Genomic DNA, 23,722 nt, shown 5'->3' on the forward strand with positions numbered 1-23,722 from the left:
GGGTAACCAAAGCCAGTTCCAATTGGCCCAAGATCAAAGAGATTGCTCCAAATGGCAACCCACTCCATTATTCTTGCTGGGAAATCCCATGGAGCCTGTTGGGCTACAGTCCATGGGGTCGAAGAGTCAGACACGACTGAGCAATTAAACAACAACAACTCTTTCACACACACACACACACACACACACACACACACTCAGTTAGCCTACCCATGTAACAGTACTATTAACATTTAGCCCAAGGTTGGTGGAAACCAAATGAGTTTTTTGTGTAAGAAGGGCAACCCGAAATCACAGGCTGCAAGCTGGAAGCCTGTAAGGTAGATGTGATCAGTGAAGAGAGGTTGGCTGAGACACAGCTTCCAGCGAGTCTTGTAGGGATCCCCATACTACCTGTGTTACTCTCTCAGGTGGACTAGCTTGGGTCAAAGGCTGCTTGCCCTCCTCCATTCACTAGCTGTCCAACCTAGGATAGTCTCTCTACCCCTCTGTCCCTCAGCTATAAAATAATAATCAGAATGGGCCCTCTGCCATTGAATTGTTATGGAAATCAGATGAGTTGAATCATCTTTGTCATGTGGTTAAAGCAGCACCTGGCCCATATTCCATACATGTTAGTTTTATCTGTCAGGCCCCATGGGTGTTGAGCTTGTGACCCCTGCTTTAATCTAGCAGTGGGGAGTTCAAGGATGCAGTAGGGACCACAGTGATTGATGACTCCCATGTGTAGTATGGCAAGATGCCTTTGGGTGTCCCGGGCAGAGCCCACGAGGAAGGCTCTGGCCTATAAAACTAGAGCAAACTCTGACCTATGTGTACTGAACAGCCCTCAGCAGACAGGGCAAGAGAAAGGAGAATTTAGTGACCTGGGGACTTTTTCTGGAATCACGGTTACATAGAGATCATCACAATTGAACATTTCTGTCCCTCTCTCCTACCTCCCTCCCTGACAATGCGTGTAAGATACTGTGGGATACTTATGTAGTCTTCCTATTGTATACTTGTGGTACAGATGCTGTTTGTATCTGCTCTTCCACTTGATTGTAGACTATTTGAGAGCTTTCTCCTCTAGGAATCCCCCATGCCTAGTTCAGTGTTGGCACATAGTAGATGCTTAATAAATGCTTGTCCATTGGTTAGTGAACCAACTGAATGGTTATGGGATGGGAGAGTTGAGGGTGTCTGTGAGGGGCTGTGTGTTACCTCCTCCAGGTCAGGGCAATATCTCCACGAGTTTTGCAATGGCCTCTGCATGGCCAGGTCCCAGGTGCTATAACAGGGTAGGGCTACAGCAGTGGAGGGAACCAGGACTGGGGGCTGTGCAGAACAAGAAGGCCTTGCTTTCACAGTTGGGGTTAGGAACCCAGAGTAGCAGCTTATGACTTAGGTAAGTTGGTCAGAGCCTGGAGAACCAGCCAAGCAGGGTGAAGCAGATGTTGGGGATGCCACGAGTGGCACAGTCCAGAGCCTGGGTGGTGGGCAAAGAAACGGTGGCACCTGCAAGCAGAGATCCCAGGACAGGCTCTAATTCTGGTGGCGGGGGTGGGGGGGAAGGCTGTTTCTTCTACCTCTAGATGAGGGGGCATGACTGCGGCTGGGCTGGGGAGCTTCCTAGGAATAGGCAGTAGGCCTCTGCAGGTGGGACCTGTGCCTGGTTTTGGTTTTTAAATTCCCCCACGGCCTCCAGGATAGTGTCCGGCAGACACAAAGACACTTAAGAAATGTGTATGAGAAAAAAATGAAGCCAGAGGGACTTCCTGGTGGTCCAGTTGTTAAGAAATCTGCCTGCCAGTGCAGGGGACACAGGATCGATCCCTAGTCTGGGAAGATCTGGTCCAGGGCAACTAAGCCCATGCATCACAACTACCGAGCCCAGGCCCTAGAGCCTATGAGCTGCAACTACTGAAGCCTGTGCACTTGGAGCCCAGGCTCCACAACAAAAGCAGCCACAGCAATGAGAAGTTTGCGCACTGCAATGAAGAATAGCCTCTTCTCACCACCACAAGAGAAAGCCCGTACACCAACGAAGACCCAACGCGGCCCAGCATAAGTAAGGTGCAGCCAGAGCCAGGCTGGGACAGCTTCTGCCTTCTAAAGCAAGGCCAGCAGGGCTCTCTTTTTGTAGAGAGGAGCTGAATGTGAACCAGGGAAGGTAAGTGAGAGCCGAATCTCACCGAAAACCCCTGGGAAAGAGGAGCGAGAATTATCCACTGGGGAGAGTCGAGGTCTTTCCACCAGGCTCTGCTGCTTGTCCCTGCAGGCCGAGGTGAACTGCCTCAGATATGGGATAGCCATGAGCTTGGATGTCCTGATGCAACAACTCAACCCTGAGATGAAGTGGAGAACTTAGAGTTTTGGAAAGTGGTTTAGCAGTTCATTCCGTGTCTGCTCCAGGACCCCAGGCACTTCTACAGACTCCTCACCTGGGCAAGGGGAGGTATCTTCACAGCCTCACCCCTCTCCCCACCCTGCTCCCCGCCTTCTCTTGTCTCCTCATGTTTTCAGACTGAGAGAACAAAGACAGTTGTTCTAGGCCTTTCCTCATTTCCTTTCCCCTCATACCTGGGCCACAGCTGCTTATTTATTTATTTTTGGCTGTGCTGGGTCTTCGTTGCTGCTCAGCCTGTTCTCTAGTTGTGGCAAGTGGGGGACCGCTCTCTGGTTGCGGTGTGTGGGCTTCTCACTGTGGTGGCTTCTCGTGTCGTGGAGCACAGGCTCTAGAGCTCAGGCTAAGTAGTTGTGGTTCACAGGCTTAGTTGCCCTGCAGAATGTGGCATCTTTCCATACTGGGGATGGAAGCCGTGTCTTCTGCATGGGCAGGTGGATTCTTTACCACTGAGCCACCAGGGACGCCCCAGCTGTTTCAGGAAAGCAAAGGAGTTGAGTCTCAGGCATTGCAGTCCTGTAGCAGTATGACAGGGCCTGGAAGTTCCATCTGCAGAAGCACATGTGTTTATTCAGTTCAGTTCAGTTCAGTCGCTCAGTCGTGTCCGACTCTGAGACCCCATGAGTTGCAGCACGCCAGGCCTCCCTGTCCATCACCAACTCCCGGAGTTTACTCAGACTCATGCCCATCGAGTCGGTGATGCCATCCAGCCATCTCATCCTCTGTTGTCCCCTTCTCCTCCTGCCCCCAATCCCTCCCAGCATCAGGGTCTTTTCCAATGAGTCAACTCTTCGCATGAGGTGGCCAAAGTATTGGAGTTTCAGCTTCAGCATCAGTCCTTCCAATGAACACCCAGGACTGATCTCCTTTAGGATAGACATGTATTTATTAACCTATGTTTAATGAGCAGCTACTGCGTGCCAGACACTGGGCACAAGGAATGATGACCTGGTGGTGCCAAAGGAGGATGGGGGAGGGTCCATCCTCACCAAGTGGCACGAAAGCTCATTTACTTATAAATGAAATAATAACAGGAACTTAGATTTTGTCTCCTCTGGTAAGTCTGTCACCTAAGAGCTGGGCTAAGTGTACTTCTTCACTATTGTCACACCTATCAAAGCACTGGTCACACTATTATAACTGCGTCTTTATCCATCTGCCAAAGTGGACCGTAACAGAACAGCTTCTGATTCATCATTGGTGGCAGTTGCAGTTTCTTTGTAGGAGAGGCTTGTCAATAACACTCTGGAGCCAGAGGAAGAGAACTTAACTCTTGATAGAGACCTCAGTTTTCCTCCTATGTCAGATAGATATCATAGTTGAACTACGAGGGTTAAATGAGAGCAAGGGTATGACTTTCTTAATGCAATGCGTGGCACATCAACAGTCCTCCAGAAATACTGCTGGTGTTACCTATTGCCTACTACTTAACCGCACCAAGAAGGATTTGTAGTTTACCCAAATATTTTCTTTATTTATCATTTATTTATTTTTTGACTCTGCTGGGTTTTCACTGCTGCACGTGGGCTTTCTCTAGTTGCAGAGAGTGGGGGCTACCCTCTAGCTGTGGTGCACAGGCTTCTCATTGCAGCGGTTTCTCCTGTTGCAGAGCACAGGCTCTGGGCACATGGGCTTCAGTAGTTGTGGCACAGCGGCTCATTAGCTGTGGCTCATGGGCCCTAGAATGTACAGACCGCAGCAGTTGTGCGTGTGGGCTCAGCAGTTGCAGTGCGTGGGCCCTAGAGCGCAGGCTCAGGAGTTGTGGTGCACAGGCTTAGCTGCTCTGTGGCATGTGGGATCTTCCTGGACTTGAAATCGTACCTACGTCTCCTGCATTGGCAGGTGGATTCTTATTCACTGCACCACCAGGGAAGTCCCCCAAATATTTTCTATCTCAAGCATCCAAATAACTCCACATCTCTAGGACAACAAGAAGCAGAGTTTAGTATCTTTCCTTAAAGGATAAGCTCAAAGGCAAGAAATAAGGGACCAGGCGTGGGAAAGCATGTCACTTCATATGCCTCTTATCCTCAAGAAAGGAAGTGAACTTACATCTGCTGATTAAAATGTTGGAGAATACAGTTTGATGGTTCCTCAAAAAGTTACACATAGAGTTACCCTATGATCTAAAAATTCTACTCCTAGGTATCTACCCAGAACAATTGAAAATAGGTACTCAAACAAATCCTTGTACTTACATGTTCATAACAGCATTATTCACAATAGCCGAAAGGTAGAAACAACCCAAGCGTCTATCAACAGATGAACAGTTAAACAAATTATAGTAAATACACAGAATGAATAATTATTCAGCCACAAAGAGCACGAATCACCAGTAAAGACTAAAACGTGAATGAACCTTGAAAACATTAAGCTAAATGAAAGAAGCCAGACACAAAAGGGCATATATTTATAGGAAATATCAGAATAGATAAGTCCATAAATGCAGATTGCCCGGAGCTGGGAAGAGGGAGCAATAAGGGGTAACTGCTTAATGGATCTGGGGGTTTATTTTGCAATGATGAAAATATTTTGGAACTAGAGGTGGTGATGCTATTTATACAACACTGTGAATGTACTATGGGCGGCCCTTGTGGCTCAGATGGTAAAGAATCCTCCAGCAATGCAGGAGACCCAGGTTCAATCCCTGGGTCAGGAAGATACCCTGGAGAAGGAAATGGCAACCTACTCGAGTATTCTTGCCAGGAAAATTCCATGGACAGTGGAGCCTGCCGGGCTACAGTCCATGGGATCACAAGAGTCAGACACGACTGAGCAACTAAAACTTTCAATCAATCCCTTTTGTGAATGTACTAAATGCCACTGAATTGTTCACATTAAAATGATTAATTTTCTGTAATGTGAATTTCACTTCCATAAAAAAAATGGGAGGAGATAATACAAAATTTCTTGAAAGCTGATAGATGATAAATGGAAAACAATGGTACAGTTTCCATTATTAAGTTTTAAGAAGTATAACATTGTTGATTTGATTATCTTTTTAGTGTGTATTTATTCATTCCCTCTAGTACCAAATACTGAATGACCACATACCTCAGTGGTTGAAGTATTCCTTCTTGAAGGAATCATATTTATTTTTAAAACATCTGAAGACTTGTTCCTGGAAAATGTCAGTCAGGAGCATCAGACCTTCTTCCCTGTGTGTCACATGCCCTGTGACTGGGTCCCTTCCTCTTGTCCCAGACAGGGTGGGGGAAATGCAGTATTTCTACCTGAACATCTCAGATATTCTTTCCACACCTCGCTGTGGAAACCTGTGCCATCTATCCACTGAAAACACAGTAAAAATCAGCTCTTTCTTTAGAGGGGTCAATAATATCTCCATGCAAAACTACACGAACACAGTAGTTGGAAAGCAGTGAGTGTCCTAGGGCACCCGGCACATCATTGCTTTTCTCTTGAGCCAGAGAAGGCGTTGGGCCAAACATCCTGCAGGGAAGGGTCTGAGTTTCTCTTCTGGAAACCAGGAGCACTCTGAGCAAGCAGGTCATGTCTGGGTGGTGTGCTGTGTCTGTGTGCTCCTCTCTCCCTGGGAGGCCTCATTATGGGATAGGGTGGGTCACCCACGTAATGAGTCTGGAGGTTTTCATCTAGGCCATGGCCATCACTGCGCTGGCAACTGCCGCTGGGCAGACTGTGGGCCTTGGGCAGGAGATGTTTCAGGTCGGACTGGAAGGTGGAGTGAGGGAGGGGAGGGTGGGAGCCATCAGTCAGGAATCAGAAAGGAGCCTGACAGATGGGGTGCGTCTGCAGGGCTGGCCCTGACAGTGGCGTGTTCTCTTCCAGCCTCACTGCTTCTCCCCAGCAGAACAGAAACAACCATGATATGCTGGATGTGCTGGTAGAGCAGCCTGGTGGGGGTGGTGGGAGGGAGCAGCAGCTGTCACTTTTGTGTGCCTCAAAGTCTTAGCACCATGATTCAACCAATAGCTATGGAGAGCCTAGCATGCACACTGCAGACCTAAGTCACTGTGACCCCAGCGTTAGTTCCTGGGGGATTTTGGGCCAGTGTGCCTGAGAGGCTCCTGGGGCCCTGAGCTGCTGTGGAGTCTTTACAGCAGAGGGGCTTTTGAAAGCCGGTGCTTTGACCCTTTGGTGGAGTTGCACAGGGACCTAGGATTAGATATTTTGAAAAGACGCAGCCTCAGGATCTCAGAGGCTCCAGGCTCATGTGCAGCTTTCCTCTTTTCTTATTTAAGGTGGCCACAGTCACATCTCATTTAGGTTAAGACCCAGCATGTGCACTGCATGCCATTCTGCTCCCATGACGCTAAAGCTAATTGAATGTCCCAGTTTCCCCTGCCTATTTCTCTGCCCCCAAACCCTTGCCTCCACACCCATCTCTAAACCTATGTACCCCCAACTTTTGTCCTGAAAAGGACAATAGAAGACTAAAAGTATTAATATTATTATGTACAACTATCCATATTGCTGAGGGCTTCCCTGGTGGCTCAGCTGGTGAAAAATCCACCTGCAATGTGGGAGACCTGAGTTCAATCCCTGGGTTGGGAAGATCCCCTGGAGAAGGTAAAGGCTCCCCACTCCAGTATTCTGGCCTGGAGAATTCCATGAACTGTATAGTCCACGTGGTCACAAAGAATTGGACACGACTGAGCGATTTTATATCCTTATTGCTATTACATTTTGCCCCTCTCTCCTGCCAATTGTCTTTTCTACCTTGCCTGGAAAACTAAACGAAGTTGTGGATGGGCTTTCCTTAAGCTTATCCAGCATGAAATCAGGGTCATATTTAAGAAGAATAAAAGTCTGCTGAAAAACATCCCAAGAGGAACGAGTTATAGGCAGTTGAGAGCAAGGCTTGCTCTTTGATAAAAAGAGAAAGACGGTTGAGAGTCTGCAGTGACTTACAAATCTTCAGGTCTGATCAAGAAACATGGCTGTGATTAGGTTTCCTTTCATTTCTTAGCAACAAATTCCATGGAGCAGTTTGCTTACAAGCGTGGGAGGAAGCCTCTTCCCAGGGCCAGGATTCGAGTTGGACACTGCCACAGTCCCTTGGGAGTTACCCTCAGAAAGGAATCCTGTGTTTGGGTGGAGTTTGTTTGGGAGCTCAGCTACGCTCGCCTGGTCTCCCACGCACGTCCCCAGGTAGTGCTCTGTTCAGATGGCTCGGGCTGATGCGGGGGACAGGTCAGAAACCTGAGCTGCTCGGTAGCCCTGGGCATTGTCTATCCAAAATTGTGCTGCAGATTTTCCTTCCAGTGCTTAGAGAGGGAGAAAGTCTGTCTGCCACTGTTGTGTCTCTTCTGTGCCTGTGATGAGTCTCATGAGTTCCTGTGATTCACTTACAGCCTTTCCACTGAACAGTGAGTTGACTATCATTTTGATGTGTAATGATGACCCAAAAATGAAATACCCATGTGTATTTCCAGACCCACTGGTCTGGAAATAGTCTTCATGACAAGTTTCATGAAACACTAATAAATAGGTTTTAATAATTCAAAAAGACATATGTACCCCAATGTTTATTGGAGCACTATATATAATAGCCAGGACATGGAAGGAACCTAGATGTTCATCAACAGAGGAAGGGATAATGAAGCTGTGGTACATATATACAATGGAATATTACTCAGACATAAAAAGGAGTGAATGTGAGTCAGTTGAATTGAGGTGGATGAACTTAGAGTCTGTTATTCAGAGTGAAGTAAGTCAGAAAGAAAAAAACAAATATCATCTATTAAGGCATGTATATGGAATCTAGAAAAATGGTACTGATGAGCCTATTTACAGGGCAAGGATAGAGATACAGATGTAGAGAACAGACTTGTGGACACAGTGGGGGAAGGAGAGGGTGGGATGCATTGAGAGTAACACTGACATATATACACTACCATGTGTAAAACAGATACAGGAAACTGCTATGTAACACAGGGAGCTCAACCTGGGACCTGTGTGAGGGATGGGATGGGGGTGGGTGGGACAGAGGCTCAAGAAGGAGGGGATATACACTTAGGGCTGATTTGCATTGTTGTATGGCAGAACCCAACACAATGTTGCAAAGCAGTTATCCTCTAATTTAAAAAAAAGGTTAAGAAAACAAAACAAAACAAAACAAACCCCCAGAAAACCAGATTTTAGTTCATTAAGGCAGCTAGTATTGTATCCCTTCTCAAGGGACTCTCTGGGAATTCTTAAGAACAGTTTGAGGCTTGACACTGATGAAGCAGAAGGCTTGGGTGTGGCAGAGAGACTGCCATAGAGGAGGAGCGTGTGTGTGTGTGTGTGTGTGTGTGTGTGTGTGTGTGTGCGCGCGCGCGCGCGCGCTAGGTCGCTTCAGTCATGTCCAACTCTGTGAGACCCAGGCAAGAATACTGGAGTGGGGTGTCATGCTCTCCTCCAGGGGGTCTTCCTGATCCAGGGATTAAACCCGCATCTCTTATGTCTAACCTGCATTGGCAGGTGGGTTCGTTACCACTAGCACCACCTGAGAAGTCCCTTAAAGGAGGGGCTGCTCCTGCTTACCCCCTGGGTTACCCCCAGGGGCCACTGTGGGGAAGATGCAGCCTTTAAATACAATCTTTCCACTTCTCCCCTCTGCCAGCCTCTCAGTGCCTGCCTATGCCCCCGTGTGTGAGGCACAGAAGGTCCAGGTGGTAGAAACCCCAGGAGTGTTCGCTGTTCTAGGACTTGGATGCTGGTTCCCCCATTAACCAGCTGTTGACCCCAGTACACACTTCCCTCTCTGAGCCTTAGTTTGCTCATCTGTGAAGTGAGGGGGAGGGGCTGGCTCATCTCTAAAGTGTTTTTCCATTTGAAGTCTCTGAGTCTGTGGTTACTTCCTTTTCTTCATTCAACAACCAGCCCCTATCAGAAGTCTGTTTATTTGAAAGTTCTAATGTTGGCCTAAAACTTGAGCTTCACTAGATTGGAATATGTCAGGCTTTTCTGGCTGGGAGACAGGAAAACCACAGAGACATCTAAGCCATTGAAAGATGCTCAGATTCAGGACTACTGCTGGTTCAACTAGCACACTGATGAGGATTACAGAAAAAAAAGTGTCCCCTTTGGGTGGCCTCAGCTGCAAATGGGGTTGGTCTGTGGCTTAGTAAGTGGAATCCTGGTTGCTTTATCCCTGTGAGCTCCCAGGAGCTCCTGGTCAGTATACAACCTGCATTTGCTTTAGGAGACCATTCACTTCTTTGATCTTTGATCACATCAAGTAAGGAGTAAAAAGCGAAGCAGATACCCGTCATTGCTCTGACGGAAGGAGACGTCTATAATTACGGCCTTCAAATATTATATGCAGTTAAAAAGCTGCACATCTGGACCTACAATGCTGCCCAAATCCTACACCTACATAGCCCATCTGATTTGGTGACTTCAAGGGGAAAGATTAGTAATAATAATAAAACCCCCTTACATTTTTATAGAACTGTACAATTTATATAGCACATTAAATGTACTTTCTTTTTCAATTTGATTCTGATTCTAACCATTGCCCTGGTGAGACATAATTATCCCCATTTTAAATGTAAAGGAAATGAAGCTGAGAGATTCAAAGACTTGTGCAAGGGCAGCTAATAAGTGGTCAAGGCAAGAATTGAACCCATGTCTATCTAGTTCCAAGTTCAAGGTGATTTTTTCTTCCCTACCAGGTCACATAAAATCCTGATCTGGGCATTGGCAGCCAGACCTAAAGGACCACTCTACAGAGGTTTAGAATTCATCTGAGGAAGTTGTCCTTCTTGTTTTAATGAAGGTAGGACTCTCCCACACAGGTGCCATGCCTTGACTTGGGGTATGAGTTCTGGGGAGATCTGCAGATCTTACAATTCAACTAAAGTATTCACTTCTCATGTTGGGGAGTAATTCCTGGGGATTTGCTTATTGGTTAAATGCATCCTCACCACCTGTGTGTCGTTAACCCAGGGTTCTCACCAACATTTTAGGTATCATCCCGCCAGACAGCTGGGGGAAACCATGGGTGTCTCATGGGAGTCATATGGAAGTCAGTATGTGATATGAAAATAAGATCTGTAGGCCATTACTGACCAATCCAAGACCCTTCAGGGTCAAGCGATCTCATTGACAGTGTAATACAGTCCTCTTTAGTTTCCTTCAACACTGCTTTTCTGCACAGCATCTGAGATAGTCGCATTGGAGCAACCTCCACGTCTCCTTGGGTTCCAGACCTGTGTACCCACTACCTCTCATATATCTCCACCCAGGCATCTCCTGAGTACACCCAACTTAAATGTGTCTGAAGTGTTCATCATTTTCTCCCAAACTCTGCTTCCCAAGTCTACTCCTCCTCCAGTTCATGTGGTTTTCATTACAAGCATCACAATGCATCTTCCCATCCCCAGCTCAACACCTTATAATCCTCCATTCCATTCATTCCTCCTTAGCCATATTCACTTGGTCTCCAGTTACCTCTGACTCTACTTCCTAAATTACCAAAAGTCCAAACCCCTTTTCTCAGTTCCCTCTGCTGTTCTCTTAGCTGAGGTCCTCCTTATCTCTGTTCCTTATCTCTCCAACCCGGCTTCCATCTGGCCATTAGTTCTCTCTCCAAACACAGATCTGACCATACTCTTTCCCTGTTTAAAAAACGAATTCCCACTGCCACAGGAAAGAGCTCATCATTCCTTGCATAGTAGTGTAATCTGCATTACCTGCAATTCCCCAGTTAGTATTCAGGGGACAGGATGGAAAACATCCTTTCTCTATTCCACAGGTTTGTTGTTGTTTAGTCTCTAAGCCATGTCCAACTCTTCTGCGACCCCATGGACTATAGCCTGCCAGGCTCCTCTGTCCATGGGATTTCCCAGTTGAGAATACTGGGGTGGGTTGCCATTTCCTTCTCCAGGGGATCTTCCTGACTCACGGAGTGAACCCCTGCCTCCCGCATTGGCAAGCACATTCTTCACCACTGGGCCACCAGGGAGGGGCTTCCCGGGTGGCGCTAACGGTAAAGAACCCACCTAACAAGGAGACGTGAGAGATGCAGGTCCGATCTCTGGGTTAGGAAGATCCCCTGCAGTAGGAAATGGCAACCCACTCCAGGAGCCTGGTGGGCTACAGTCCATGGGGTTGTAAAGAGTCAAAGCAACTTAGCGTGTACATACACACATGCATGAGCCACCAGGGAAGCCCATTCCATGGGTTAAATGTTAACAAAGTTTGAAGGCTGGAGAAACATTTGGCTTTCAATGCATTTCTTTCTTAAAATTATATCCGGACTGGGGATGGGGAGCCAGAATCTCAGATAAAATGAAAGACTTGATCAGATTTTTCAATACATCTGCCTCCCCAGCCCGGCATTGGGCAACAGGTAGACACATCAGGCCAGGAGGTTGACGGTGACATCCTTGCTGAATTCTCTAGGTGGAACTTGGAAACCATTTGTACCGAGGTTAGGAACAACCTAGCATCAGTGCCATCTTCAAGTCCTGCTCCATATAAATCAAGGCTCTTCCCTTACCCAGCGGGACTTCAGAATGAGGGTCCCTTCAGATTACCTTCAGGTTCTTATGCACTTGAGTGAATTAAATGCAACAGCTTTGGGAGAAAAGTGCTTCTCAGACGCTCAAGGGTACCACCCTTCCTCATTCAACAGAATTCTTGCAGCAAGTGGACTGCCAGTGTTCTCTGAGAAATTAAAGCCATGCCTGTCTGCTTCGGTTTCCCTTTCGGTTGGGCAAGACTGGCGCTCCCACAAGCTAATGTCTATAGTTTATTTAACTCTATTACATAATGTATTCCTGTGAAGTTATTCAAAACACTAGGGAAACAGGTCTCATTGTGTCCTCCATTCTACCGTCACGTGGGGGGAGGGGAGTAGGAGTGGGACCCTTGAGAGAGGCAGAGAAGTTAGGCAGAAGTCTGGGTCACAGCAAATCCCCTGAGGCTCAGGAAATAGCAGAAAGGCTCCCATTCCAGCCCTGGCTCCAGGCCGTTTTTTCCTTGTGGCCAGTTTCTTAGACCCCTTTTGAAAATTCAGCTTGCCTAGAACAATTTAGAAACCTTTGAGCCTGGAATGCTTTTTGGAGGGTCTCAGGTCTTGACTTGTTCCTGTAGCAAACCGAATGTCCCTCTGTCCCTTTCAAGCCGCTCCTGCCGGCAGCTGTTGTCAACTAGAGCCTGAGAACTCCACCCCAGACGCGGCTGGGAACCCATGTGGACTTAGCCCAGAAACAGATGTAAGGCTGCTGAGAATCCTTGCAAAGCGGGGGGAACGCTGGAAGTGAGGGGCAAGAGGCTGTTTGGAAACGATCTTCAGATTTCACTGATCTCTGGGGTTGGACTCATCCTTCCAGAGGCAAGAGGGAGTGGGAAGTCCCCTTACCAACGGAAGGCACCTTAAAATGTATTTAAACACACACACAGAGACAACCACACAAACTCTTGAGACTCACCTTTGAGTCCCACCGGAGGCCTTCTTGCAGGCGCGGTCGCCCGGGGATCCGCCGGGTGCCGCCCCAGCGAAGGCGGCCGAGGTGCCGGGTGTCTCCTCGGAAGCCCCTGCCGGTTCCGCGCGGTCCTGGCCCGGAGGGGCGGGTCAGCGGGGGCCGCCCTGCGCCGCGCGTACCTGCCGCCGGTGGCGAGAAAGGCGCCCTCTATGTCCCCTGCCCTCCCGCGGGCGCAGGCTTCGCATTTTTGAGGTTTCACTCCACTTCGTCGTCCTGCCCCTGATGTCAGAGGCTCGACTTCCTGAATCAGACTCGCTGCCCCTCGCGCGTCTTGGGCTCGGCCCACACTCTCCACCCCGGGCCCGGGCCCGCGGAGAACGGGGTGCCCTTGGCCTTGGGCGCACACGGGCCCGGACGCACCCTCCAGCCAGGGCTTCCCGCCGGCTACCCCGTCCCCGCCCCGCCCTTGCGTGTCGTGTCGGTGCCCCGCTGTCCCGGAACACGCCTCCTGCAGGACACAGCCGCTCCCCTGCCTGCCTGCGGAGCCAACCAGTCCCTCAGTGCTTTCAGGGACGCAACAAAGTTCCCAGAGACCTGAGACCTATCCGGGAGGGAAAGTGGGCTTAAGTGAAAACAGCCCAGCCCTTCCTAATGGAGCAGCCTTCTCGGAGAGGCGGTGGGAGGTGTTGGAGAGGGAGCCCATGGGGGCAGATTGGGTGAAGGTTCTCGTGCCTTCACTGGACAGAGGGCAGTGCAGGGCTCACCTGATCAGGGCTGTGTGTTTGGTGGGGTGCACGCAACACCATGGAGAAGGCTTTGCACTGCTCGCTGAAGGCGATGAGAAACAGTGTGTGCTTCTGCAGGACCTGTCAGAAGCAGAGATGGAGGGGGAAATGCCTTCACAGAGGTTTCAGAGTTGCTTCCCCTCTCCTCAGTATTGCCCTCATCCACTCTTTATTTGGATCCAGTGGGTCAGGTGTCCAGCACCTGGGACGCTAGAAAATGAAAGAGCTGCCCACCGCGTGGGAAGGACTCCAGACCCAAAGTTTCTGATGACTCAGGGCAGGGAGCTCAGTGTTTCCCAGGTGCTGTGTGTGTGGGAAGCCTGGCCCTGGAGTGTCCAAGGGTCCTTCCATGTCATGGGCCTGAGCTGCTGCCCTCTTGACTCTTTCTGCCAGGTGCCCAAGTGCCGGGTGCTGAGCCGAGTCTTGCCCTCCACCTCCCGTGCTTGAGTGCCGGTGTCCTTTGGCCTCTGCGGGTGGGTGTTAAACATGACTAGTGCTGCCAGCTGTTTCCACGGAGGAATAAGAGATCTGTTTCTGTTAGCGCTGGAGAAACCAAATGGCTCTGAGTTGGAAGACCAAAGAGAAAACCCAGTGCTGCCATCAGAAATGCCAAGGATCATTAAGCAAAGAGAGAGAAAGAAAAGTTTTCCTACAGTGGAAGGAAATTAGACAAGACCTCCTTGCCAGAAACACAGGTGGAGAAAACTCAGTCTGGATTTGAACAAGAAGAGGGGGAAGGTGGATTCCAGAAGCAGGTGGGCTAACAGGTGGTCAGGTAGGGCCAGCAGAGATTGGGCGATTGGGCTGGAGAGATTGCTTAGAAGGGTCAGGATGAGGAGCTTCTCTTAGCAGACGTGCTAACCAAGGTGGGAAACACTCACTCTGTAACCTCATTGAGCCTATAGCTGTCTACCTATGTATTAATAGAACTGGTTCCTCTGACACTCTTGAGCTGGAAGCCAGAGTCTAACAGGGCCCTGAGCAAGGAATGGGGTTGGGGCAGGGGTGGAGTGAGGTCTTGAGTACTGGCCTGAGGATTTGGGAATGGAGGTTTCCTTTCATGCTGAGGACATGGCAGTGTGCCAGGAGCTTGGCACATAACGTATCGCTCAGCCTTTCACAACATAGTTGTGAGATGTAGTATCATCCTCATTTTACAGATGAGAATCTGAGGGTCCGAGTAGCTCAGTAACTTCCTCACAGTCAGATAACTCATAAGTGGTGGAACCCAGATTTGAGTCTGTTTCCAGTCCCTCCAGCCATCCTTTTACTACTGTGTCATCAAGTAGAGGAGGAAAGCCCCTTCTGTGAAGGAATCCCACATGTGAGCAAGGGTCACATTCAGGCCTGGAATGAAGTCTATTGAGGAAGGAGTTCAGAAGATGCATTCCTGGAAAGTTGGAGCAATGTTACACATTTGTTCTAGCCTACATGACCATTTTTAGGGTTGCTTTTAGAAGAGAGGACAGAAAACAACTAAAGAGAAACTGAGGCAATTGACTTGAGACTAGGGCTTTATGGTCATGGCTATCAATGGTGGAAAGAAAATCCCAGGCCTATCCGTAAGGAGGGCTTCTTAGGTGGCGCTAGTGGTAAAGAATCTACCTGTCAGTGCAGGAGACATAAGAGATGTGGGTTCAATCCCTGTGTTGGGAAGATCCCTTGGAGGAGGGCATGGCAACCCACTCCAGTGTTCTTGCCTGGAGAATCCCATGGACAGAGGAGTCTGGTGGGCTATGGCCCATAGGGTCGCATAGAGTCGGTCACGACTGAAGCCACTTACAGGAATCTGTAAGTTGTATCACTGTAATGTCTCAGTAAGTGAGACTGCTTTCTCTGCCATCTCTTCTGTGGCAGAGAAAGCAGTGGGCAAGAAAGCAGATTTGCTCACTGTATTTTGCAAGGCTTCCAAGTCTGTGGAGGGACTGGCATTATGAGGAAGATGCAATTATGGTAGAAGTGAAGGAGTGGGTGACTGACCAGGATGTTCTCACTCTGGGAGGATGACGCAGTCCTTACAAAACAGCAGGTTAGAGCACCACCTACTCCTTTATTCTCTTGGCAGTGAAATCCCAGGTCTGATGATGGCCACAAGCCACCATGGTGCTGTTACATTTTGCTTAATCCTCATTATTTTTCATGTTTTTAGTAAAGATATTTGAGAGTGGTCAAGAGGTTAGTGGACTCTAAATGGAGTGGAACAGAGCCTTAACATCTAATTAAAAAAAAAAAAGAAGCCAAACTAAGCTGATTTGTGAACTGAGACTGGAGATTTGAGTGACTACCCCCTGCTAACTCTAGCACCTGCTAAGCTCTGGTTTCACATCAGTATGTTGGGGACAAAAGTTGTTGCCTCTCTCTCAGAGGGTTGTGAAAATCAAGGCGGGAGGGCGGGAAAGGGGGTGGTATTTAGCATAGAACCATAGCCTTCTGTGAAGGCCAAGTCTGCCACACTTGCTTTTCTTTCTTGATGATGCCCTGGATCAGATGGTTGACTTGCACTATTGGCCTGAAACTACCCACGTTGTGCTGCCTGCAGACACTGTCCTGTCAGTTTGCAAACTCTCTGAGTCCAGAAGCCATGTCAAATATACTGTGTTTGCACCCAGGATAGTGCTGCCCCCAAATGGGCCTGTCCTTCAGAAAAAGTGAAAGAAAGTGAAAGTGAAGTTGCGTAGTCATGTCCAATTGCGACACCATGGACTTTACAATCCATGGAATTCTTCAGGCCAGAATACTGGTTTGGGTAGTCTTTCTCTTTTCCAGGGGATCTTCCCCACCCAGGGATACGAACCCAGGTCTCCCACACTGCAGGCAGATTCTTTACCAACTGAGCCACAAGGGAAGTCCATTTTTCAGGGAAGGAAAATATTAAACTGAGGATATTATTTTACTGTCACCTTAACCTGGGCTATATTTGTGCCTACGACTCTTGGGCAAGGATCTCAAAGCATACCCGGGCTACAGAAAGTACGGGATCAGCAACCTGGATTCCCTGAGGCACCCACTGGAAGTCAGAAGGGTGACTGACAAGGTGCAGGCTGTTGGGGGAAATGGTCAGCCTACAAATGGTGCGGGTTGGGTGAACATAGGCTTGTTCACCAGATCCTGAAACTCAGCAGCACTGTGGAACCACGAGGGAGGCAAGTTCAGGACAAGTCGGTGGAAATACTACACTAAGCAGCAGGTCATGAATGTATGGGATGGATTATCTCCCAGAGGTGGTACAGGCTGGCAACATAAATGGATTCCAGAGGGGTTTGGAACAGACCCGTGAATGGCAGAGCCCTAGAGGAGTGCTGGAGGAAGCCGATATTGACTCCATGTGGTCAGGTATTCAGGGTGGCCCAGCAGGCCCTGAACATGGGGCCTTTGTGGACAGGAGCCCTGGCCTGGATTTGAGCCAATGGACATGCTCAGTTCTACAGTCTCCGTGGCCTTCGCCTCATGAAGGTAGCAAAAACTCATTCTTTTTACCTTAGCCAAGTATGTGCTGCAGATGCTGTCTTTTATTTTTAGTCTCATGCATGTTCAGTTTTAGCAGGTTATCCTAAAAACAGCGAGTTTTCCAGCTAAATTATAACCATTCTGAGAAAGTATTTCCTCGCCCCGCCTCCACCCACCCCTCACTCCAGCCCACCCCTTGTAGCCTTTTTTAAAATGCATTGCTTTTTCATTTTGGCTTTGGATTTCTAAGCAGATTTTGAGAGCCTGTTTTCATATCGGTTATTATATTTATCTCTTGCAATTAGATTTCCATTCCCTAAACTGTCTAATTCTGACATAAATTACTCTAATTATGAAAGCTCCTCTAAAAAGAGCAGTGACAATATACTTTTCTGGGGAGCGCTTTTCCATACAGCATCCAGAGTGTCTTCAATGCTGTATCTTGGATGCCAGGGGGAAAAATATTACTTTTCTGACTGTAGCTCTAAACTTTGGCATTGGGGGAAGTTCAGGAAGCTCTTAAATGACCCCTCTGACAATCCCCATGTCTCCCCTCACACCTGTGTCCGTCTGCGCCATGTGCCCTGTGCTTTCTTGAGCACTCCTGTAAGTTCTAGAGATAGAGCCCCTGTCTTCCAGCAGTGAGGCTGGCAAGCGGGTGGTGCTGGCATGGAAGTCCGTTTGTTTATACCTCTGGGGCATGCAGGGGCTCAGTTTTCATTTTCAGTTTCTGCCTCCCAGCCTCCCAGGTGGTGTCTTGAATGCTGTTTTCCCAGCGCCATCTCTGGAGTGTTCTTCCTCGGGATTCATCATTGGCCTAGTGCTCACATACACAAAGGGCCTTGGGATTCCATTTGTCTGGCAGCGTCTTAGGGTAGAAGGAGAGCCCCACAGAGCTCTCATTTTGTCTCTCTCTGTCTCTGTCTCTCTCCCATGTCTCCTGCTCTCCTTTACTGGTCAATTTATTGAGTGAGTCCATCATGGGGGTTTCACGCAGCGTTTCCATGGCCGAGGTAAAGCATTTCTTGTCACTTTGTCAGAGAGATGCCTAGGAAACCCCAGCTCCCCGTTCCCAAGCATATTCATTTTGGAAGAAGTTTCTCTGAAGACTAGAATTGTTTATTCCTTTTGCCCCGAGGGCCTGCAAAGTAACTGTGCCTTTGAAATTTGCTTCCTTAACTCGTTCAGTGACTCAGAACAACATTGCTGCAAACAAACTTCCTTTCCCTGGGCTGGCTCTTATAACAGGTAAAAGGAAGGGCTGACAAAAACCATAAAATAATAATTTAGCCTTCATCTGCTAAGTTGCAGAAATACACTCACCCTCTCCTTCTGTTTTAACTGCCTTTGACTTACTGCTCCCTATGAGCCAGGCAACTGATGTATATTGCTTTTAAATTTTCAGTACTCTGAGGTACTGTTCTACCTATCTATAGTTAAGGAGGCTGAGGTTTGGAAAAGTTTTAATGTTGTCAGAGATCAGGTAAATGATGGAAGGCAGAAATTCCAAATAATAGAAACACATTTATTCAGCATTCATTAAGCATTCATTCTCTCCCAATACTGTGCAAAACCTGAGATATATAGAAATGAATGAGAGTCTAGTCTGGTGGAGCTTCCACTAGAGTCATGTTTCCACCTAGAAACTGCTCAATTCAGAGCTCTGCATCTACCCTCCTTAGTTCAACTGGACGGATTTGGGAAGAGAACCTGTCTCCTGGGACACAGTCAAATTAACTGCTTCTGGGATGATAAAGACAACAACAATAATACCTGAAGCTTGCAAGTAAATTTCAGTTTACAAAGACATTTCAAATGTATTATTTAATTTAACTCAGCGTTTGCTAGGAGGGCAGAGTAGATGAGAGTCTGGGGCTTCAAGAGGCTGGTTGCCCACAATGGCTGCACAACTGGGCCAGAACCAATGTGTTCTGGCTCCTAGACCAGTGGTTTCTATCCTGTTGTCTGCAAGATGAATTATACCTTCATTCAGGAACGTCTCTTGGTGGGGTTTAAACAAACAGGTATCTAAAAGTATCTAGAAGCAAAGCCTAAATGGATGAACTCAAACAGTATCTGAATATCAGCCTTAGAGGGAATTCCCGCACTTAAAAAAACATGGGCTACAAAAGTGCTTCTCATACTTTCCCACCAGAGTATTCCTCCAAGGGGAAATATTTTTGCTCTAGGAAGACATGACTGATGCTGAAGCTGAAGTGCTAATACTTTGGCTGCCTAATACAAAGAGCTGACTCATTGGAAGAGGCTCCAACGCTGGGAAAGACTGAAGGCAAAAGAAGAGGGCAGCAGAGGATAAGATGGTTGGATAGCATCACCAACTCTGTGGACATGAATTTGAGCGAACTCTGGGAAATAGTGAAGGACAGAGAAGCCTGGAGTGATGCCGTCTTTGGAGCAGCAAAGAGTTGGACACAACAACAGGAAGACATTATTTAATATTTTTTGACTTATACACTTGACATACTTTTCCATGTTCCTCCAGGGTTGTGGGCACCCTAGTGTGAAAAGCATAGGATCAGATGGCATTCAAAACTTATTTATTAGGGCTATGTTCTAACTATTCAAACTATGCTTTAACCAACTGCACTAACAAATACACCCAATGGAATTTCATCCATCCATCCATCCACTAGCAAATATTGATGGAGAATCTACAGTAACCTCTGCATTGTGCTAGGTAGACACCATGATACAGTCCTTAAGGAATTTACATCTAATGTAGAACTGACCCATGCTATAATTAACAGATAGTAGACAACTGCTTATGATAAAGTGCTCAATTTTATAATTTGGATTTAAAGGCAGTAATGGCTGGAGCAATCAAGGAAACCTTTATGATAGAGGTGGGTTGGCCAGAATCTAGGCAGTGCATAAGAATTTAAAGATGGAGAAAGAGTGAAAGGGAGCTGAATTGGGTACAACATGAAGGAATAAACATTGTAGAGCTTTTTTGTAAGTAACATTATTTATTTGATTATCCTTTCCTAATCTCTCTCTCTCTCTATCTCTGAAAACTAGGGAAAGATTCAAAAGTATGAAGGAGAAAAACAAAGTATCATCCATAAACCTGGTGACCAAATATAACCAATATTACATTTTGATATAGACTCTCCCAGTCTTTTAGACAGAGATTACAATGTGTATATCAGTTGTTGGAGTCACTGCAGATTTTGAGCAATGAACTGACCACTCTCAAAGTTAATCTGGTGACGTTTTGTGATTTATTAGAGTGTGGAAAGGCTGGGAACCTTAACTTCAGCCTGGTAGGAGGCCTCTATGCACTCTAACTCCTGCCTTTAAAACGAAGTAACTGGTTGTCTTGATCCTTGGAAACCTCTCCATTATTGGAGCAATTGGAGCAAAGGCTGGGTGACAACCTGGTAGGGATACTGTAGAAGGGATTGTTATAGCTGGTGAGAGGGTTCAGTAGCCCATATGATCTCTTCCAGCCCAAGATTCCAGTACTTACACTGTTAGCTGTTGAAATTCACAGTCAAATAGATTATGACACTGTCTTTTTTTCTTGTAATTTGGTTTGCTTAGTAATGTAATATCCCTGGGTTGGGTAAAATGATAAATGTTTATTGGGAGGTAGAAACTGACTATTTTTGAGAAGGTGGGGTTAAGTTCTTTTATATTTCAGTCCTACTATGTCCTCTTACCATCTTATTATTTGAGAGCCACGCTTTTATGGGAGGGGAGGGGGCTTCCCTGGTGGCTCAGTGGTGAAGAACTCGCTTGCCAACACAGGAGATGCAGGTTCAATCCCTGGGTTGGGAAGATCCACTGGAGAAGGAAATGGCAACCCACTCTGGTATTCTTTTATTTTTTTAATCAATTTAATTTAATTGGAGGCTAATTACTTTACAATATTTTGGTGGCTTTGCCATACATTGACATGAATCAGCCATGGGTATACATGTGTCCCACCATTCTGAACCCCCCACCTACCTCCTTCCCCACCCCATTCCTCTGGGTTGTCCCAGAGCGCCAGCTTTGGGTGCTCTGCTTCATGCATCGAATTTGCACTGGTCATCTATTTTACATATGGTAATATATATGTTTCAATACTATTCTCTCATATCATCCCACCCTCGCCTTCTCCCACATAGTCCAAAAGTCTGTTATTTACATCTGTGTCTCTTTTGTTGCCACTCTGGTATTCTTGCCTGGGAAATCCCATGGACAGAAAGGAACCTGTTGGGCTACAGTCCATGGGGTTGCAAAAGAGTTGGACACAATTTAATGACTAAACAACAACTTTCATGGGGGGTGTTTGAGGAGAAACTCTTCCATTTACCTAATCTCTAGTTGTCTGGGTGCTACCATCTTCTCTGAAAAGATCTTAACTCTCCAGGAATGAGGTAAAAGCCAGTCCTCTGTGTTCCTACTGTGTTCCTTGTAAGTACCCAAAGCATTGTATTCTTCCCTTGCTCAGTATGCTTTGGGGTCTGCAATTCTGTGTCCTCGCAAAGACTGTACATATAGTGGGGACCGTGCAGGCAAAGGGCCCCGAGGGCTTCCCTGGTTGCTCAGCGGTGGAGAGTCCACCTGCCAATGCAGGTGTGATCCCTAATCTGGGAGATCCTACATGCCACAGAGCAACTAAGCCCATGTGCCACAACTATTGAGCCTGTGCTCTAGAGCCTGGGGATCGCAGCTACTGAAGCCTGCACACTCTGGAGCCCGTGCTCCACAACAAGAGAAACCACCGCAATGAGAAGCCCACACGCTGCAAGGACAGAGTTGCCTCTGCTCTTTGCAACTAAAGAAAAGTCCACCACAAAGACCCAGTGCAGCCAAGAAGAAATAAATAAAGTTACATATAAAAAAAGAAAAGGGCTATGACAAGAGGGGAAAAGAACATAATTCAAGATGCCATGGGCTCAGGCTAAAGAGGTACTTCTGAAGTCACAGGTGCATGCTTTTCCTAAAGCCACAGTGACTTTTATAAGGAAAGATCCCTCCTGTCTGGTGGCTTGGAACTCCCTCCTCATAACACCCAATCCTGTGCTAGGCATACAGAGAAGGGGACCCACAGCTCCCTTTATCCCCCACCTTTAACGTTAGCATTGTTCTTTCTCAAGCTCCCGATATTGCTGCTGTCAGTGAGGGCTGGGCAGGAGAAAACACTGCATGTTCCTTGGGAATTCTGGACCCCAGCGTGTTTAAACCTGGACAATGCTGGATCCAAGTTTCTGTGAGATTCACACAGGTTCCCACTAGAGTCTAAGTGAAGGGGAGGAAGGTCTCTTGTTTAGTCACTAAGTCGTGTCTGACTCTTTTGTGCCCCCATGGACTGCAGCCCGCCAGGCTCCTCTATCTGTGGGATTTTTCAGGCAAGAATATTGGAATGGGTTGCTCTTTCCTTCTCCAGGGGATCTTCCTGACCCAGGAATCAAACCCGCGTCTCCTGCATTGGCAGGAAGATTCTTTACCACTGAGCCACCTGGGAAACCCAGAAAGGTCTCATCTTGCTAGCTTATCTTCCACTCCTTTGATGAGATCACTCAGTGACATGGTTTTTAGTAGCTCTAAAAACCATGTAGGCAAAAGATCATTTATTTCTATATATGGCCCGGAGAGAGCCCAGTCAGGGGCTGGCTTCCTGGTTGTTGCTCTCCAGTTTTTCCAGACCTGCAGGCTCCACAGACTTCCAGGCTGGACGGGGGTTTCTTCGGCCTGTATGTAATTAGGTTCAGCAGTGGAAAATTTGGCTCCCAGCATGACTGTCCCTAGTTGTCCTCATTCCCCACCCCTACCCCCTCGCCTCTCCTCCCTCAGAATGCTGCAGCTAAAAAGCAAATAATGAAGTTCTCGCAGCTGCAGCCCAGCTAAAAATAGAAAGTTTGTTTATTTTCATGTTCATGAAGCCCTTTTCCTGCTATTGCTGTTGTTCGGAGCCTAAATCCCAGGCAGGAATGGGAAGGCCTCTGTGTGCTGGTCACTGGCCAAGGGAATTCTGTCCTATGTTGGTGGCTCAGAGCCTGTCTGGGGTCAGAGGATGAGGTGATCTGTTTTCTTTTTCAAGCCTCTCTTTTCCTAACTGACACCTGCTGTCCTGAATTTGGGGTGTGGGTGTCTTGAATTTTTTTTGGATGATCTGCATGATTGTACTTCCCTTTCAGAGACCTCCTCCCTTTCTGTTATGATCTGCTCAGAGGAGGGTTATGGGCAGAGGAAAGGACACTGGGCTAAGAGGCAAGAAACCTGAATGTTCTTTCTTGCTCTGTGACCTTAAGCAAGTCACAGCCTCTCTGTGACTGACCCTTGATTTCCTCATCGGTAAAACAGGGTTAGCGATATGTGCCCAGAGATCAAGTGTAACAATGGATAGAAAATAACTTTGGAAAAGTAAAGATATCTGAGAATGGATTGTTTTCTACTTTCTAAATAAATGGGGGTTTTTCAAGTGTGCTGAAAGGATAGATATTCCTTGTGTTGAAGGACTTTTGAGTCCCCTCCCCCCAAAAGGAAGAGTGGAAGGGTGACAAGAGAATAGTACCTGGGGAGTTATGTTTTGATCATATTTCCTAGGAGATCTGCAAAAAACAAACTCATGTTGAAATATCTGAGACGTAATTTGACTAGAGGACTTTCCAGGTGGCTCAGTGGTAAAGAATCCGGCTGCCAATGCAGAAGACTTGGGTTTGATCCCTGGGTCAGGAAGATCCTCTGGAGAAGGA

General features: G+C 47.4%; 1 protein-coding gene across 2 annotated transcripts in view; it reads right to left on the reverse strand.

The window, feature by feature from the left end:
• The window catches only part of KIAA0040 (KIAA0040 ortholog), a 39,587-nt gene extending 26,334 nt beyond the window's left edge, over positions 1 to 13,253 (reverse strand). For both annotated transcript variants that reach the window (XM_061160771.1, XM_061160770.1), the window contains exon 1: positions 12,790 to 13,253. The gene's annotated coding sequence lies outside the window, so the exon portion shown is untranslated. The remainder of the gene's footprint in view (positions 1 to 12,789) is intronic.
• Between the last annotated feature and the right edge of the window lie 10,469 nt (positions 13,254 to 23,722).

The sequence above is a fragment of the Dama dama genome, chromosome 14 (assembly GCF_033118175.1).
Source record: "Dama dama isolate Ldn47 chromosome 14, ASM3311817v1, whole genome shotgun sequence".
NCBI classification, from domain to species: Eukaryota; Metazoa; Chordata; class Mammalia; order Artiodactyla; family Cervidae; genus Dama; species Dama dama.